General features: G+C 41.4%; 1 protein-coding gene and 2 pseudogenes across 2 annotated transcripts in view; 2 read left to right on the top strand and 1 right to left on the bottom strand.

Moving 5' to 3' along the window:
- The window catches only part of CLYBL (citramalyl-CoA lyase), a 278,492-nt gene that overhangs the window by 96,515 nt on the left and 169,517 nt on the right, over positions 1–12,460 (bottom strand). The window lies entirely within an intron of this gene.
- Positions 10,348–10,434, top strand: LOC126940915 (uncharacterized; annotated as a pseudogene).
- Positions 10,505–10,625, top strand: LOC126940898 (uncharacterized; annotated as a pseudogene).

The raw sequence follows: 12,460 nt of genomic DNA, 5'->3' as shown, positions 1-12,460 counted from the left end.
AATATATAACATTTCTTTTGAAGTTATAAAAGGAAACTGTGCAGTAGGATAACTGGAGTCTCGTGGGTCCAATCATGCAATATCTCTAAGGCAGAACAAATGTTGTTTACATACGGCAAGGATTACGGGGAAAGTTTGTTTAAACAGATTAATGGATGTTTACGTGTATTAATACTCTCTTTTACATCATGCAAATTCAAATTAAAATGATCTTCATTTCTTTCATTGGAAAATAATTACAGAGGGAGCCAACGAGTCGCTCTGTTACCATTTAGTTTAAGAATCTAACTAGGTTAGAATAAATTTCAGAATAGAACACTCACCAAACTTGAGGTAGGCGGCTAATACCACATTTCACTTTACAAAGGGGTAAGGCACATTTTGCTGAGTGAGTGAAGATGATGGAGGGGGAACGAGCCCAAACATGATCATGTGGGCCAAAGACAGCAGTAAGCAGATTCTCTTTTGTCTTTGGGTCTTCATTCTTATATTACTCTGTCTTCAAAAAATTGAATTGAGATGACATTAAAGGGCCTTCTGGGAATGTAAAATTTGAGCGCAGTGAAACAGACACATATTTCTTCTCCTGCCTCTCCCCTCCCTCCTTCTTTAGATAGGTGACTATGGGGAAGCTTATGGTAAGCCAGATGGGAACAGAGAAACGCTGGCAAATATTGTTTCAAGATGAAGGAGAGGAAAACAAGGAGGCTGACATGTAACATATCAAAGAATATCCAGGCACTCAAGTTGAACATGAATCTCAGGGCAGTTCAACCTCTTTAAAGATGCAAATTGCAGTCAAACACAGAAAACAGTAGGGTTCTGTTTATCCTTTCACAAAGGGTGCAAACTGCTAATCAGGCTCCATTGCTGGGCTGGCCACTTTGTTTATCAATAAACAGGAAGACAGTTAGACTATAATTTTCCTGCCTAGTACTGGTAGCCAAAAGGAAATGCTGGCAGCTTGGTAGTACTGAGTTCCAGTTGCATCAAAACCCAATTATTATTGTAATAATGTATGGGTGTTTGCAAGTTGCACAGGCGTGCTACACATGTCCACAAAATCACGTGAAACATATTGGCAGAGAACGAGCTTGGTGATACACGGACTAAGGGGAGCTGTCAAAATAGGCCTGGTCCTCCAAGAGCTCAGCTGTGGAGTGTTGTTTAAACACACACACACACACACACACACACACACACACACACACACATGAAAACAGCTAACAGGGCAGACATAGAAATCTTATATATATTAACACAACACAACAAAAACATGATTTGAATAAGATCAAACAACAAACAGGCAATAAACTCAGCTCCAAAACCAGAAATTTGACTGTAATATTTTCTAACTGCCACGGCAAGTTCTGTTAACATGGAATGCTTATACTTCCTCTAAAAGAGACAGTTCAGTTATTTTCATATCAGTGGAACTACCTTCCTGAGATACTACAAGATCTTAAATCTTAAATATAGTGTAAGATCCCAAATCTAACATATAACAAAAATTCAGTCATACAGGTATTTAGGCATTCAAATCGCTCAACTCATGAATTCAGTTCTTTCATTTGTCTCCACACATGCATCTCTATGAGACTAAGATGCACTCTGAACTCTATGTAACTCTCAAAGTGGGGCATGACAAATATAAAATAAAAAGGGACTATAATTTCTACAACATGGTACTTCTATCAATGTTGAAATAATAGCAAATTAATAACAGCTACCATATACTGATCACATGTAACCCATTTATTCATAAAATATTTGCTGAATACCTACTATGACTATGTCTTGGGCACCCTGGTAAGCAATGGGAGATACGATGGCACCCTCTTCACAAAGCCAAGAGCCTACCAGGGAAGCAGGTATGAAACAAGTCATTACATTAGGGTGTGGTGGCTGTCCAGATGGAGTAGGTGGGCTGCCCACTTTTGCTTGTACCCAACCAGTCTACACTGTGTCTGACTCTCCAAGATGCCACCCTACAGCAACTTGCCTGGCAATTTGAGATGGGGAACCTTGGCTCACTTCTGCTAGGATGATATTGGACAAGTGAAAATCCAGCAGGTTTTGTGTGGCTCTGTCAATAACCTTCATTAGCAAATGTGGTGATCAAAAGTGCTGCTCTGGGATATGGACTGCCTGGCTTCCTCGCTTATTAGCTGTGTGACTTTGGGCAAGTTTGTTAACCTCTCTGTATTCCACTTTCCTTATCTGTCAATGGGGACAATAATAGCACCTCTCTCACAGAGTTGATATGAACATGAAATGAGTTAACCCATGTAGAGCACTTAGAAATAGTGCTAGCACACAGGAAGTACTCCCTAAATCTCTGAAATCAATCTCAGATCACCTTCAGCACCACGGTCAGCACCACGGTCAGCGCCACGGCCGGCCCTCTTAGGAAGGGAAGAGGCAGGAAGGAACTACTGTGGGGAACTGCCTTCGGTTTAGGAATGGGCCGAAATTCAAGGAGGCCACTGTCCTCCAGCCAAACGCAGGAAGGAGATGTGTTAGTGCCCTCCCCACCTGTGGCCCTCAAAGTTGAAGGCTGATGTATGCAGCATGTCTCCAGTGAAGCAGCCCAATCATGGCTGCCAGCACAGGAAGCCATCGTGGCCCTGACCAGTGGAAGTTCCTAGATCTGTTCTCCCTCATCCTCTTACGTCTTGACCGCAAATTTGGGCTCTCATACCCACTTCAGGCTCCCGTTGCTCTGACTATGTAGAACGGTTTTTTTCCATTTATTGGCCCTCTCTACTTTGCTTTCCCCTATGTGCCTATCCATCCACAGCTCTAGGAAAGAAGCTCTTGACAACATTCCATCCTACCCCATGCCCTGCAGACCTGCACCAGCTGGGCCAGGTTATCAGCCTTCCCCTGCAAAATGGAAGGGGGCTTAGATGAAATGCTCGGCAGAATGCCTATTGGTGTTCAACCCTAGTTTCCTTCTTCTACCCCAGGAGGCTCCAAGAATTCACCCCCCAATTCTTGAATAGTCTTTGGGAAACCAAAGACAAAGCTGGCCTTTTATCTCTGGCCAGCTCCCTGGCTCATCTTTCTCTCTAGGCTTTTGAGCTCTTCTGACAGATGTCTAGGGAGAGTTTTTGTTTTTTGTGTTTTTGAGACAGGTTCTTACTCTGTCACCCAGGCTGGAGTGCAGTGGCATGATCATGGCCTACTGCAGTCTCAACATCCTGGGCTCAAACAATCCTCCCATCTCAGACTCCTGAGCAACTGAGACCACAAGCGCATGCCACCTTGCCTGGGTAATTTTTTTTTTTTTTTTGTAGAGGTAGGGTCTCACTATCTTGCCAGGCTGATCTTGAACTCCTGGCCTCAAGTGATCCTCCCTCCTCAGCCCCCAGAGTGCTAGAATTACAGGCATGAGCCACTATCCCTGGCCCTAGAAAAGTCTTTTTGGTTTAATTATCTGGAGTTAATCAATAACTTGTTCAAGAATATGCTACTTCTTAGACTAGACTTGGCTGAGAATTCAGGGCCCAACTGTTAACTTTTAGAGGTTAATTTCTGACCAATAAATGGCTAACACAACTACATTACATGGAGGAAACTGCAAAAACATATTTGAAATAGCATATTTTTAGTAGAAAGGCAGGCTGTGTCTTGAGTTAATTCCTGACTTGACATTTGCTCCTCACGAGCCACACTTTCCTCCTCTTTTATCAGCAAAACACCATGTGGCCTGCAAAGCTGGTACGGAATAAGATTTAAACCACCGCTACCAGCATCCTGAGAAGCTTTGATGTATTTAAAACTACATGGCAAAAGTACGATATTATTGCTGAACTCTGTCTCTAAATCAGAATATTAAATTATGACTTAAAATACAACCACTGATTTATTATTAAAAACATAGTATTTAGCCTGGGTGCAGTGGCTCACACCTATAATCCCAGCACTTTGGGAGGCCAAGATGGATGGATCACCTGAGGTCACGAGTTCTAGCTCAGCATGGCCAACATGGTGAAATCCTGTCTCTACCAAAAATACAAAAATTAGCCAGGCGTGGTGGCACATGCCTGTAATCCCAACTACTCGGGAGGCTGAGGCATGAGAATTGGTTGAACTCAGAAGGCGGAGGTTGTGGTGAGCCAAGACAGCACCACTGCACTCTAGCCTGGGTGACAGCACACAATTCCATCTAAAATAATAATAATAATAATAAATGAAAATATGGTATTTAATACTTTGTTATAAATTGTGGCCAATGAAATTTTTAAAACCTGAAAAAAATACTATGTTTTGATATAAAGCATGTTCTCTGCATGATTTCATACTATCTCCTCTTTATTTTGGCAGTGGTTATATATACTTGAATCTTTTTTATTTTGAGATGGAGTCTTGCTATTGTCACCCAGGCTGGAGTGCAGCGGTGCAATCTCGACTCACTGCAACCTCCACCTCCTGGGTTCAAGTGATCCTCCTGCCTCAGCCCCCTGAGAAGCTGGGATTACAGGCGTGTGCCACCACGCCCATCTAATTTTTGTATTTTTAATAGAGACGGTTTCGTCATGTGGGTCAGACTGATCTCGAACTCCTGACCTCAGGTGATCTGCCTGCCTCGGCCTCCCAAAATGCTGGGATTACAGGCGTGAGCCACAGCGCCTGGCCACACATTTGATTCTGTAGTCACAGATTTAGCAAACTAAAACCTCTTGAATTTATTTTGTAAAGACCACCTGTGGTCCTGGTCCAAAGGAGAGATTTTAATTAGTAGCTATATTTGGAATAAGTAACTTTAATGATTTTCAGTATAGTCTCCAAGCTATTTCTTACTTCACATTAGAGGAAATGGATACAGTTTCCACATTTATAAAGCTTTGAATCATTTAAGCTGTGTTTTCTTTCTTTCTTTTCCTTTTTCTTTTAATCTTAATTTTGAGCTGGAGCTCAAAGATCTGTTTTATTGCCTAGGCCTGGGCTTTCTGTAGACAGATATATCACATTATAGATCATACTCAGTCTTACTTAATTGGATTCTTAGGAATTGCAGGAAAAGAAATAACTGGCAATTTAAAGCCTGCATCTCTTTGTAAAGGGACTTTGCTGAGCTCATTAAATAGAAATTGCTGACTATTATGACCCTAATAGAGATATTTGAATCCTTGCATTAAGAGGATGCCTGGTTTGAAGAATAAAACAATGAGAAAAAAATTTTTGTTGTTTTTTTATTTATTTTTTAACAATTACTATTCAAAAGGGGAAAGGTTATTTAAGGGTATGAAGAGATTAATAAAAAACTGAAAACACTTCACTACTTTTATAAAAACCTGGATAGGTTTTTATATCAGAACCTCTAAGGATCAAAAAGACCTTGCAGAGTTCCTAAGCACAGTTCAGCTTTCCACACTATTCCAGAAAGACTCAGATATCCTAATTCCTATTGAAGACATCTCCCGAGCTCTTAAGTCTTTTAATAAAGGCAAGGCACCTGGGAGAGGAGCCTTCCCATCCTAATTTCACACCCCTATCGAAGAGGAGTTGGCTCCCCATGCCCCTGTATACATTTAATCATTCCCTGCACATTAGTTCACTGGCTCGCTGTGGGGAGTATACACCTAGCCACTCTACTAATTTATTTCAACAAAAGTGACAGCACTGAGGAATTTAAAAGTTAGCCAAATGGATTTGTGTATGTGTACGGTATGTGTATGTAAGCATAAATGAAGCTTTAAGGTCTATGTACTTGTGTGTGTGTGTGTGTGTGTGTGTGTGTGATGTACGTACATGTGCACAAGAAGAAGTGTAAATGAGAGCACAAAGTAGAGAAAATATATACGCTCAGGTGGAAAGGACCCTCCATCTGTACGACAATTAAAGTAATAATAATAAAAAGTAACAAAGTAATAATAAAGAGTAATAATAAGCCAACAACTTTGATTGATATTTGGTATTTCTTTCTGAGCAACTCACACTGACAAATGGAGTGCCTCCCTGGTTCTGCAGTCTAACAGGTGACTGACTACAGGAGGCCTTGCAGGAACTTCTGTTTGGGGAGGAGGCACTTAGGAAGGGGCTCACTGTGGGGTTTATAGCCGCACTGCCTTCTCTACAATGTGGCTTCCAGTTGTTCTCGTCTCCACAACCACTCGCTTTCTTTTAGGCACCCCACCCCACGTCCTAATACCCTGGATGGGTGACAGGAGAAGCATTCAAAGAGTACTGCCCAGTTGAGAAACTCCAGGGGTGGGACGTGGGGTGGGGTGCAGGGTGGAAGGGCTGCTGAAGCACTGACTGCCACTTAGGAGGCATTTGCTTTCCTCTTGTGTTTCATGGTGGAAGGCAGCTGCAACAAGGCGGCCCTCCTGGCAGCCCCGAGTACTCTGCCACATGGAGCAGGTGGCTGAGAAGAGAGCGGCTGCTGTGATCCCCACTCAACCAGGTGCTTCCCTCGCCCCCTCTACTGAGGGTGGCCAGCTCTCCCCAGACAATCCCAGTCCACCCGCGGCTGCCCTCCCATCCCTGGGTTTCCCACGGTGGCGAAGGGTCACTGTGCATGGGTCTTGCTCAGTGCCCAGCCTCCAGCCCAGCTCCCACTTGCTCTGAACTGTCCTCAGCCAGATGGTGCTGCTTTCTCTGGACTTTTTCTTATTCCCTTTCTTCTGAGAACTGCTCAAGTATCTGGTACAATAATGCGAAGTAAAAATCTATTGTTTAGCAGGTCAAGAAAACGATTTAGTTTTCTGTCTGACTTCTGGAGGGAAAAAAATAAATACATAAGATCTTTCTTAGATGGCTGTTTCCAGCCCCTCATGTTAAGAAATCTATATAGAAGCCTAAGGGGAAAAGTGGCATTTTTCTGGCACTAGAGTCTTTTCTTCGTCTACCATAGTTGAGGGGGAAGGTTAAAAAACAGCAAAATTGGCAAACTCCATGATATTTAGAGAGAAAACCTATCTGTCCCAATATATTACCCTATGAGAGTCAGGACTCTAAGGTAATAATCAATACCGGTAAGTCTTGGCATTCTGAGCAATCATCAGAGACTTGAACTGATGCTCTCAGACCCTTGTTTGGGAGCACGGTTAAGACCATGGCTATTTATGGATTTATAAAATGCTCACATAGCACTTATATGTGCTGGGCACAGCTCTAAGCACTTTACAAATGTCAGCCCCTTTAATCTAATTCTGTGGGGTAGAATACTACTCTTACCGTCCTTACTGTTATTTTACAGAAGAGGAAATGGAGGTACAAAGAAGTGGAATTAATTTCCCCAAGGTCACACTGTTAGGACAAAATGTTATCAGAATCCAGACACAGGCAAAAGCAATATGGCTCCAAAGTTCCTGACTATCGAATTAGGATCCTGTATGTTAAAGAGATACCTTAAGGGACATACTAATTACTCACTCTCTTAAATTTTCTAAGCTTTATCTCTTTAAAAAGGACACCACCGTTTTTTGGGTTAACAAAAAAAGAGAGAGATTATTTATGTAGCATTTGAGAGTTTACAAAAGGCTTTTCTGTTTGAGCCTCACAGCTGGCCCTGTGGTGGGTGGTGTGTGTTTCATTATCACCAACCTCACGGGACAGATTAAAGAAACAGAGGCTCCTGAGATTACAGGACTCAAATTCCCTGGCTAGCAAGTGTCAAAACTGGGAAATTTAAATGAGTTTTCTGTTGCCAAGCCCTCTACCTTTTCCACTAAATCAGACTGCTGGTATCAAATTAAGTTGCCCACAAGTGACATCCTAGACTTTATTAACTTACGTTCCCAAGAAAAAGCCTTCCTCAAATCACAATCCTGAGTTACTCCTTTGGTTTAGACTCCGAATAGATCTCTACTCTTTACAAGCCAAACTAGAAAAAAATGAGATTATGTGAATGTAAGTTGCTTCTATGCTTCAGAAGGAAGTCATGTCTCGGAGCCACTGGCAGATATGCCTCACCCAAACATAGAAACATACCTAGAAATGAAAAGCCATAGGATGTAGAAAACAGGACACTGACCACAAGGGAAAGGTGAAGGGAATCCCCAGAATGGTGGGGAAGGGAGAGTTCACAATTCCAGTTGTGCCTCTGCCTGAAGGACCAGCAGCCCAGACTTCAAGGGACTGGAGGGTTCAGGGAGGGACTTCTCTAAGATATGAACTGATAGAATACTGGATGCTTCTGAAGATACGAAGGGGAGATTCAGACAATTAGTCATGAAGTGGGTATTGAATTAGTGACAACTTAATAGAAAACTAAGCCAGAAAAAAAAAAAAAGGCAATTATGAACTCTACCTCGGTGGAAAACAATAGGTCAGGCAGAAATAGAAAGATAATCATTTATTACTATATAGTTCAGCTCTAAATAGTTTTTACACTGAATATTAATCTTACTAAAGTTACAATATAATGGTATTGGGACAACTGGAGGATGGGCAAGGTTCACATGTGGCAGAGACAAAGGGGAGAGGGAGGAATGATAAATCCTCATTCTCCATAGTGAGGAGTCAATATATTATGCCTGAAATAAAAAAGAAATAATTTAAGAAATGTATAATTGCCTGAAATATAAAAGAAATAATTTAAGAAATGTATTATCGCCAATCGCAGTGGCTCACGCTTGTAATCCCAGCACTTTGGAAGGCCAAGGTGGGTGGATCACAAGGTCAGGAGTTCAAGACCAGCCTGGCCAAGATGGTGAAACCCCATCTCTACTAAAAATACAAAAAAAAATTAGCTGGGCGTAGTGCTGGGCTCCTGTAATCCCAGCTACTGGGGAGGCTGAGGCAAAGAACTGCTTGAACCTGGGAGGCAGAAGTTGCAGTGAGCAGAGATTGTGCCACTGCACTCCAGCCTGGGTGACAGAGCAAGACTCCATCTCAAAAAAAAAAAAAAAAAAAAAAAAAAAAAAGAAAAGAAATGTATTATTTAGAAATACTGAAGAAAATGGCATACCAATAAGCTAGAACAGGTAAAAAGGATTGTCTCTGGGGAGGGGGAAACTGAATAATGGTTGGGGGTTGCTTTATAACTATTTGGCTTTTTAAATAATGTGTAAGAATGAATTTTAGACTAATTGTTTTAAAGTTTATAACCAAGCTTGGGGCAACATAGAGAGACCCCCATCTCTACAAAATAAAAATAAAAAAATTAGCCAGGCACGGTGGCACACACCTGTAGTCTCAGCTACTCAACAGGCAAAAATGGGAGGATTGTTTAAACTTGGGAGGTTGAGGCTGCAGTGAGCAATGACTGAACAACTGCATTCCAGTCTGGGTGACACAGCAAGACCCTGTCTTTAAAAAAAAAAAAAAAAAAAAAAAAAGGCCAGGCGGGGTGGCTCATGTCTGTAATCCCAGCTCTTCGGGAGACCAACGTGGGCAGATCACTTAAGGTCAGGAGTTTGAGATCAGCCTAGCCAACATGGTGAAACCTCATCTTTACTAAATATACAAAAGTCAGCCAGGTGTGGTGGAGGTGCACACCTGCAGTCCCAGCTACTCAGGAGGCTGAGGCAGGAGAATCACTTGAACCAGAGAGGCAGAGGTTGCAGTGAGTGGAGATCGTGCCATTGCACTCCCGCCTGGGCGACAGAGTAAGACTCCGTCTCAGAAAAAAAAAAAAAATTTTCAAAGGATGGGTACCTTGTTTTGGAATGGTTGACCATGTTCTCTGAAGTGCTATCCTACTGTAAAAATAGATATATTTCAACAAAAGTACTTTTTAATGCATTTTTGGGCTCAGTAGAATGTAAGAGAATTTTCAGCTAGGCAAGGTGGCCCATGCCTATAATCCCAGCACTTTGGGAGGCCAAGGCGGGCAGATCACCTGAGGTCAGGGGTTCGAGACCAGCCTGGCCAACGTGGTGAAACCCTCTCTCTACTAAACATACAAGAATTAGCTGGGCCTAGTGGTGGGCGCCTATAATCCCAGCTACTCAGGAGGCTGAGGCACGAGAATTGCTTGAACCTGGAAGGTGGAGGCTGCAGTGAGCCAAGATTGAGCCACTGCACTCCAGGCTGAGCAACAAAGTGAGAGTCCATCTCAAAAAAAAAAAAAAAAAAAAAAAAAAAAAAAAAAAAAAAAGAGAGAGAGAATTTTCCAGAAGCAGGGGAATAACAAAAAGCAATAAGTTGAATTCTAATTTGTAAAAGAAAAATAAGGACATGGGGAATCAAATACCTATATCAGACCTAGTATCAGAATACTAAGCCTTGAGACCACTGCAAGGTTAGGGAGAATAAATTGAGACTCCCACATTAGTAATATCTTTGACTCTCAGTAGGTATAAACACAAATTCTCTTTGGAGGAAAACCTTCTCACTTTAAGCTCTTGGGATCTAAGAATTGTTTGAATTAATTCCAGTGAATATGGGTTCATGATCCTTTTGTGGTTCATAAGCATGCTATTGTGTGAGATGTACCTCCTTCAAATCTTGTTGCAATGTTGGCACGTTACCAATCTGATGTGAATAAAATATACATATGAGTTCATGCCATAAATAAGAGTCAGCAGAAACAACAAAAAATGATTTAGATAGGTTATTTCAAAGAGGGTTCATGAGGCTATGAAACCAAGAGCTCTTAATGCTATGACCAAAGATTGAAGTTCTCTATAGAATGCCATAGCACTCAATAATGTTATTGAGGCAATATAAGACTTTGCCACTCATAATCATGACATAATAATCCATGATTGTTGATGTGGGAAAGTAAATAAGTTTAACCAAAGTTTCTCTTCTTTAGATAAAAAATTATTTACACCCCAAAGTACTGAATTTATCAGATTCGCAATATACCAAGCAGATATGTTGAAGAACCAAACAGAACTTCCAGATATGACAAATATAATAATTAAAATAAAAAACTCAGAGGATGGCCCAGGCATGGTGGCTCACACTGGAAATTCCACTACTTTGGGAGGCCGAGGCAAGCGGATCACCTGAGCTCAGGAGTTTGAGACCAGCCTGGTCAACACAGTGAAACTCTATCTCTACTAAAAATACAAAAATTAGCTGGGCGTGGTGGCGCATGCTTGTAATCCCAGCTACTTGGGAGGCTGAAGCAGAATTGCTTGAACCCAGGAGGCGGAGGTTGCAGTGAGCTGAGATCATGCTACTGCACTCCAGCCTGGGCCACAGAGCAAGACTTTGTCTCAAAAAAAAAAAAAAAAAAAAACCAAAACAAACAAACAAAACCTCAAAGGAAGGGTTAAATGAATTAGACACAATTGAAGAGAGAATTAGAAAACTGGAAATTAAACACGAAGAACTAACTGAGAATGTAACACAGAGAAACAAGGAGAAAACATGAGAAGATACTAAGAGAGAAGGATAGAATGAAGTTTCCAACTACGTGTACTCAGCATCTCTGAAGGAAAGAACAGAAAGGAGAAACAGAGGCCATATGTGATGTACTCATGGAAATTTTACAAAATGGATAAAAGACATGAATCTACAAATATAGGAAACACAACTAATACCAAGCAAAAGGAAGTAAAAATGTAAGGGAGAAAAAGAGTAATAAATCCACACCTAGTCACATTTTAGTAAAACTTCAGTATGCCAAAGAAAAAAAAAAAAGGACTTTTGTTGAAATGTATCCATGTTTACGGTAGGATGGCACTCTAGAGAACATGGTCAACTGTTCCAAAACAAGGTACCCATCCTTTGAAAAATTTTTGATTACACAAACTGTTTTTTTTTCCCTGAGAGAGCCTCATTCTGTCGCACAGGCTGGAGTGCAATGGTATGATCTTGGCTCACAGCAACCTCTGCCTCTCAGGTTCAAGCAAATCTCCTGCCTTAGCCTCCTGAGGGTGGGACTACAGGTGTGCACCACCACGCCCAGCTAATGTTTGCATTTTCAGTACAAATAAGGTTTCACCATGTTGGCCAGGCTGATCTCAAACTCCTGACCTCAGGTGATCTGCCTGCCTTGACCTCCCAAAGTACAGGGATTACAGGTGTGAGCCACCACACCCGGGTCATAAAGACATTTTAAAAAAAAAAACAAAAATGGAAACTTTATGATCAACCAACTTTCACTATAGGGAAATTCTGAAAGATGCATCTCAAGAGAAAGAAAGCTCACCCCAGGAAGAAGATTTGAGATGCAAAAAGGAATGATAAGCAAAAAAAAGTGGGAAAATATGTAAGATAATATAAAGAAATACTGTAGATAGCAATAATATAAAATGTATGGGATTAAAGAGAGATAACTAAAATATTGAGCAAAAATAACGCATATAGTGCAAGAGAAATAACTGGATTTAAAGTTTTCCAAGATTCTTGAGCTGTCCAGAAGAAAGATGGATTAATTTTAGGCTTTGTTAAGTGTGCTTAGTAAAATTTCAAGACAAACCAATACAAATTACAAACACGGTCCTAACTTATAAACCAAGAGAGGAAAGAATGGACTAAGAAAATAAACAAACCGGCGGGGCACAGTAGATCACGCCTGTAATCCCTGCACTTTGGGAGGCCAAGGTGGGTG

Source organism: Macaca thibetana, chromosome 17 (assembly GCF_024542745.1).
Source record: "Macaca thibetana thibetana isolate TM-01 chromosome 17, ASM2454274v1, whole genome shotgun sequence".
Lineage (NCBI taxonomy): Eukaryota > Metazoa > Chordata > Mammalia > Primates > Cercopithecidae > Macaca > Macaca thibetana.
Note: the sequence above shows the minus strand (reverse complement) of the source record. Positions and strands in the feature narration are given on the sequence as shown.